Source organism: Rutilus rutilus, assembly GCF_951802725.1.
Source record: "Rutilus rutilus genome assembly, chromosome: 2".
NCBI lineage: Eukaryota > Metazoa > Chordata > Actinopteri > Cypriniformes > Leuciscidae > Rutilus > Rutilus rutilus.
In genome coordinates this window covers 45930739-45938714 of record NC_140210.1, presented here as the reverse complement: position 1 = coordinate 45938714, position 7976 = coordinate 45930739, and positions in this window count along the sequence as shown.

The window sequence follows — 7976 nt, the reverse complement described above, 5'->3', positions numbered from 1 at the left end:
TTCTAAATAAATCCATTTGAAAGTCTTTTGATCAGAACAATTTTTATTAAATATTTTTGAGTATAAGAAAAATACTGAAAATCATATGCTTTAGAATCACAGAGCTGCTGCAATTAACTAGTTAAACCAAACTATCTCAATAAGTTTAGTTAGTTTAATTAGTTTTTCAGATCACAACATTATTATGTCAAAACATAACCAACACCATCAGATCACATTTTTTCTTTGTTCATCTGACTGTTATAAATCAATAACAGCAGACAAGCAAAATTTAAAGAACACATATAAGGGTCAAGAGTCCAACTAAAACAAACACTGATCACCATAATGGTGACTTACAATTTGAGATTTTCTCCTTCAGTGATTCTGCTTGTTAACATCAGGTGTCTTCAATAATGCTCAATCATCACTAAATTAATCACTTAATTATCTCATTAACTTTAACACTCTTGAGTGTTACTTTAACACTCATATTTTAACACTTTACACTCTTGAGTGTGGACTCATATACACTCCCAGGAGTGTTAATTTAACACTGGAGTTTTTGCTGTGTGTGAAGTTTCTTCTGAAACTGTAGGCCATTTGTTTTGGGAGTGTCCTTTTGCTCAGTCTTTCTGGAGTAATGTTAATGCCTTGATTTTTCCTTATCTTATACACACATTTTTATTTGGATTTTATGACAGGAATCCATAAATGTAAATATGCAAAAAGTAAACCCCACTTGTTCTTCAAACAAGAATTTAATTTGTACTTAAATACAATTTCATTGTCTGTAAATAAGAAAGCTATAAAACATCTAGAATTTATGTCATGTTTAATATTCTTTCATAATAGGATTTCATTATTTTTCCTTTTTTTTTTCTTTCTTTTACATTTCTTGGCAATAATTTTCAATAGGTTAATTAGGCTTCTTTATATCATTTTTCTTGTTGACTATTGAGCCATAACTTGTTTATTGTGTGAAAGTTTGTCACTTTTTGTATCTTATATTTGTTAAAATTTGATATTAAAATGATAATAATAATAATAATAATAATATAAGGCTAATATTTTCTACAATAAACATTATCAAAAAAATAAAATAAGATTCACTTAAGGCCTTTTTTTCCAGAATTCAAACGTGAGTAAAGCGCAACTGCTTGACATGTCTCACCGCGAAGCTATAGCTCCATTTGCGTTAATTGTTTTGAAAACTATATTTTTTTAAATGAACATTCATATTTTGTTTAACATGAGCTAAGAATTCAGGTACTTACCTGTCAAATGAAGAATGATGTTCATTGTGATCTTGAAAGGGCTTCACATTGATAATCCTCTAAAGAGAAACGAATGTCCACTGTCAGCCTCTGAACAGTAAACTGATCACAACGGCCTCCGAGGAAGATTCATTTGCATTCAGTCAAGAATAACACACAGACCTCACATATTAAAAAAATGTGGCTTTTTACCCTGTGCTCTTGTCAAACATCATTTACATAATTTCAGGAAAACATTGAGCATCTATCGAGTATCATTAGCCAGAGATGGGCATGAATATGTAAATGTATTTAAAATACAAATACAAAATACTGTGTGAAAAAAAATATTTAAATACAAATACACAAAATACATGTGAAATCGGCCATCCAGTGCAGGTATAGGCCACAGTGAATGAAGAAACTTTTTTTTTTGACTTTTCATTCATAACCTCATCTCTTTCTTTCTTTCTTTCTTTCTGGCAGTTACAAATAAACTTATGCAAAATAGCAGCCACTCATATAGGCTACTTATTTCTGTGGTGTATTCCACTTACAATGTAGTCTATTACTTAAATTACCTAAAAATTCATACTGTATGTAAAACTGTGAGAACTTTTTTTCTGCTATCTAGCAAAAATGTGGATGGGCGATATGACCAAAATCAAAATTTTACTTCACAGTAACAATATCATGGTCAATATCAGTTTGGATTCCACAGCATAAACTGAATTTCAAACTCTTTTGAGTGGGTTTTTTTTTTTTTTTTTTTTTTTTTTTCGGGTAGTCCAATGCTTTTTTAGTAATTTTATGTCTTTTTTTTATTTTATTTTTATGTAAGTTTTATTTGTTTCTATAAGTTTATTAAAATTAGCAAGTGTATCTCAAATTTTAAATTAGAATTAATTTAGATTAATTTGACACTATTCACCCCCTGGTGTATCATTCATCAGTGCTTCTTTTTCCACTCCAACGTTCCAGTAATTCCTGCCCACTAAAAGCTGCACGGATGAATTTGCTTACCCTATAAATAGGCCCATCTATGTAAACGAGTTCCATCAATTCAAACTTTATATCATCGCTATGATATGTAGTGTCATATCACCCAGCCCTAACATCCACAAAGGCTTTAAAATACAAAATAGTATTTTGCATTTCAAATACGTATTTTAAATACATGTATCTGAAATACTACCCATCCCTGTCAATAGCCAATAAAGGGTTGTGTTGTTCGACAGTGTGTTGCAAAGCATATATTGGTAATAGGTGAGGGTATCGTGATCGAGTGTAAAAGGAGCATGAGAGAATTGTGTAACAATTCAAAAATCGCATTTCTGAATGCAAGATTGCAATAATTTAATGTCACCTTCTACCATACACAATATTGTGTAAAGATTCAGGGAATTCAGAGAACTCTCAGTACATGTAGGGTAAGTCAGGAAACCTCTGTTGAATCTGTGTGACCTTTGACCTCAGACAGCAATGAATGAGAAACCATCATGCTACCATATTAAATACAGCAACATGTGCTCAGGAGATCTTTGGAAAACCATTGTCACTTATCACAGTCTGCTGCTGTATCAACGAATGCCACTTGCATCTCTGTTACTGAAGGAGAAAGCCATACATCAGTTCAACACAGAGATGCCGGCGAGTTCTCTGGGGCCGAGCTCATCTCAGATGATCCGAAACAGTGGAAATCTGTGCAGTCACATGAGTCCACGTTTCAGCAAAGTACATGGAGTTCTCAGTCGCAAAGACAAAAGGGACCAACCAGACTTTAATCAATGACATGTACAAAAGCAAACATCTTTCATGGTATGGGGGTGCATCAGTGTAAACGGCAGGGTTGGCTTGGATGTGTCTGAAGGTATCACTAACATGGAGGCATATATTGGGATTGTAGAGACATGTAATGGCATCAAGATGATATATTGCATGGAAAGCAAGTCAATCCCACATAGCAACATTGTGACGTCCCAGATGCGGCCCAAATACAGCGTGGAATAACGGCCCTTGGGCGGCTCACTCCTGTTTGCCAGATCTGTGCCACAAACAGGCCATAGAAATAAACCAGAACGGACCTTATCTGAGCCACAAATTTGTAAATTAAATATGGAGTCATCTCAGCCTAAGCCTGTGGGATGCCAGGCCTTATTCTGCACATGCTACAACAGAGTATAGTTTCTAGACACTTTACACCATAGAGTTGATGTGCTTGACTGCCTGCCTGCAGTCCAGACCAGTCTCTTATTGAAAATACACTATATTGTCAAAAGTTTTGGGACATCTGCCTTTACATGCACATGAACTTTAATGACATCCCATTCTTAATTCATAGGGTTTAATATGGAGTTGGCCCACCCTTTGCAGCTATAACCGCTTCAACTCTTCTGGGAAGGCTTTCCACAAGGTTTAGGAGTGTGTTAATGGGAATTTTTGACCATTCTTCTAGAAGCACACAAAGTTTGGAGGTCTGTAGCTATTGACTCTGCAGAAAGTTGGCGACTTCTGCGCACTGTGCACCTCAGACCCCGCTCGTTGATTTTACACGGCCTACCACTTCGTGGCTGAGTTGCTGTTGTTTCCAATTGCTTCCACTTTGTTATAATCCCACTAACAGTTGACCGTGGAATATTTAGTAATGAAGAAATTTCACAAATGGTCTTGTATCAAGCGAGATTGGACAAAAATTCTACTTGCAAAACTGCAACAATTAGTATCCTCAATTGCCAAACATTTACAAATGTGACAGCACATTTAGGCACACACAGACATCAAGGTTCAGTGTATGAATCTCAAAATGGTGACAAACAGAATATTCAATTAGGAAAAAGAAATGACTAAGACAGTTCAGATCATAATTTTATTCATAATAATAATTATGATAATTCATAATTCATATAATAATTTATTATTTTTGATCATCTGGCATCATAACTCAGTTACAACAGGCAAAAAAATATTAAAAATTAAATTAATTCTAAAGTTATAAATGCAAGGGGCATGAGCCCAACTAAAGCAAACAATGATCTCCATAATGGTGACTTAAAAAAGCTAATTTTCTCCTTCAGAAATTCTGCTTGTTATCATCAGGTGTCTTCAATAATGGTCAATCTTCATTAATTTAACACTCTTGAGTGTGGAGTCAAATAAACTCCCTGGAGAGTTAATTTTACACTGGAGTTTTTGCTGTATGTCACCTGGCCCTCGAGCTAATCTCTGCATTTATTCCTGAGAAAGAGCTTGTTCAATCCATTCACTGCACTGTATTATGCATGAGATTGCATTACAGCGGAGAATTAAAAAAAAACATGCGGCGCACACATGAGAGCGGTTTCTCCGCGGAAGCACCACAATTAGTTCATATACGGACTGGAGCAAGCACGTTTTAAGTTTTTATGGACATATTTCATATACTCTAGTGCTCTAAACATGAACCAGCACTTTGTGTGCACACATCTTCTTCAAATGAAATATAGGCCCTATGTGCAAATAAAGAGACTGATGCAGCTGTACGTCTGATCATGAACATGATGACGGGGAATTATTCTGATACACAGAAGATAATGATGTAGGTCAGGGGTGACCAACCCTGCTCCTGCCGATCGACTGTCCTGCACAGTTCATCTCCAACCCTAATCAAACACATCTGCCTTTATTTTCAAGTGATCCTGAAGACCTTAATTGGTTGCTTCAGGTGTGTGTTTGATTAGGGTTGGAGATGAACTGTGCAGGACAGTCGATTGGCAGGAGCAGGATTGGGCACCCCTGATGTAGGTTCTCAAAGCTAAAAAAAACCCTCAATAACAGTGAAATAAGATCACATGATTTATCTGTCAATAAGATGTAGGTAAAAGTGTAGTTCGTAACTAAAGCAATAGTGGGCTCCCAGCACATTTTTCCCAGGACGAAAAAAAGAGCATTTCATTTAACAAGTACCCCACTTATTATATTTTTTTTACTGGATATGTATTTTACTGGATTTTTTTACTGGATTTTAACTACTGTTGTAAATCTCTCTCTTTTTTTTCGGACCTCTCACTTAACCTTCTGTGCTTTCAATTATGAAATGATTCAAATGAAACTTACTTTTCAAAATTAGTAAAAAAAAAACTATTGCTCTTGATAACAGGGAAAGCTAGTATGTTTGCTTAGCATACCGTCAAAACTTACAATTTATGAGTTTCATATCATGTTTTGCTCCAAAATCCATATTGCTTCTTAACACAGAGTGTGAATATATTATTTTATTATATTCTATCATACAGGCTATGTTGATTAGCATTACATTAAAGGGTTAGTTCACCCAAAAATGAAAATTAGCTCATGATTTACTCACCCTCAAGTCCTTCCAGGTGTACATGACATTCTTCTTCCAGACGAATACAATCAGAGTTATATTAAACAAATATTCTGGCTCTTCCAAGCTTTATAATGGCAGTTAATGGCTGGAAAAAAATGAAAACCCCAAAAAGTGCAACCATTCATGATTAAGAAAAAATACTCAATATGGCTCCTGTGGGTTAATAAAGGCCTTCGAAAGCGAAGCCATGGGTTTTTGTAAGAAAGATACCCATATTTATAACTTTATAATCTAAAATAAATAGCTTCTACCAGACGACCGTACGCATACTACGCAAATTGACTTGCGCCATGCACAAGAGTAACCAATCACACATGTTTGACGTAGATGTAGGAGTATCGTAAGCTTTGACGCCTCATGCGTTTTAAACAAATAGGGCTGGGCAACAAACTGAAGCTCCTCTTCTATTATATAGAAATCCTCCAACATTTCTCTTTTAAATGGTTAATTCACGACTAGGGTTTCATTTTGCTCTTACCTCTGAGCTTCCACGTTCGTCATATTACGTTGTGCGTCGGGTCAGGGGTTTGTCTTCCACCGCAAATCGATGCGTACGGCCGTCTGGAAGCTGGTGATTATAGTTTATAAAGTTTGAAATATGGAGTAAAGTGGAGCACTTTTATCATGGATGGATGCACTTTTTTGGGCTTCAAATTTTCCATTAAAAAGCTTGGAAGAGCCAGGAAATTTTGGAATATAACTCTGATTGTATTTGTCTGAAAGAAGAATAGCATATACACCTAACTTGAGGGTGAGTAAATCATGGGCTAATTTTCCTTTTTGGGTGAACTATCCCTTTAAAGACATACATCATTCTTATGAAAATACCTGAGATAACTTGATGAACAAAGATATATTATCGCTATCTGTTTGTCTTCATGTTTCATCAGTCAAAACATCTCTATTTGCATGTTATTATATCCATATATGAGGCATTTCCTGAAAAGTATAATACTCCTATGAATCTCACTTGTGGACTTTGTGCGCATGGGATGAATCCGTACTGGGTTTCCAGTATGAATGAAACAGATATGGCATGAGATTGTTAAGCGCCCCATATCGCTATCATCACCCCATTTTTGATAAAAATAGAAAAATAATACTTTGTAACGTAGTTACGGGTAGTTTTTAAGCAAACTACTTATTTACTCTTACTTGAGTCATATTTTATTTTTCAGTACCTCTTGTACTCAAGTAAATTATTACTTAAGTAGCAATACTTTTACTTAAAGACATTTTTTTAGTACTCTTTCCACCACTGTAAATAATGAGCTTATGTTCAGAGGTGATCTGTTTGTCACCATTGCTGAGATTCATACGCTAATTCCTGATTTCTGTGTGTGCCTACATAACTTTTTTTTATTTTTATTTTTATTTAACAACTATTAAGAATTCATTTGGATTTCATTGAAATGCTAAAAAAGTTATGCAGTACAAGAAAAGTGCGGCTATAATCCATAAGGTAAACTTAACTCAAAAATTATGCTCTCAATGAGTTCAGTGTTTCAAGTCAAATAATGACTATGCTAAAACACAACCAACACCATCAAATCGTTTCTCTTTGTTCATCTGGCTGTTGTAACTTTGTTACAGTAACCAAATAAAATTTAAATTTAAAAATGTAAGGGTGAAGAGCCCAACTAAAGCAAACACTGATCATCATAATGATAATTATTTGATCTGTCAGTGATTCTGCTTGTTAACATCAGGTGTCTTCAATAATGCTCAATCATCACTCAATTAATCACTTGATTATCTCATTAACTTTAACACTGATTCAGTGTTACTTATAACACTCTGAGTGTGGACTCATATAAACACTGAGCAGTGTTGATTTAACACTGGGGACTTTGCTGTGTGTTCTTGGGAACGGAATAGAGGAAGTAGTCATGTTTATTATCAGTATGAAAATGCTCAAGGGTTTAGACCACACACACACACACACATTTAAATTAGAGTTTCTCAAAATGATAAAAAGCTCACGCCATCATCAGTCATTCACAGAACTTAAATGCCATGTGACTAATGGCTATAGAGCTGCATACTGGCTCATGGCATTGCAAGAACACACACCCTTGTGTCCAAAGTTGTGATGTCAAATGCAACAGACAGGGAAGTAAATAAGTCCATTCTTCACCTTTATGAGCCTCCAAAACATCTACTATAATACAACTAAATGTTTGCAAAACATTTAGCCAAAATGCAGATATTTTTGAATGGCTGTCAATAGAGAAATAATGATGTGCAGTTAGATGATGTAGTTATGAAAGCCACCAGCAAAGAAAAAAAGAGACCAAGCTAACATTATTTTTACGCTTACAAGCAAGCACTCATCTGTGGTCCACATATGTGCTGACATCAATGCACGTCTTGCT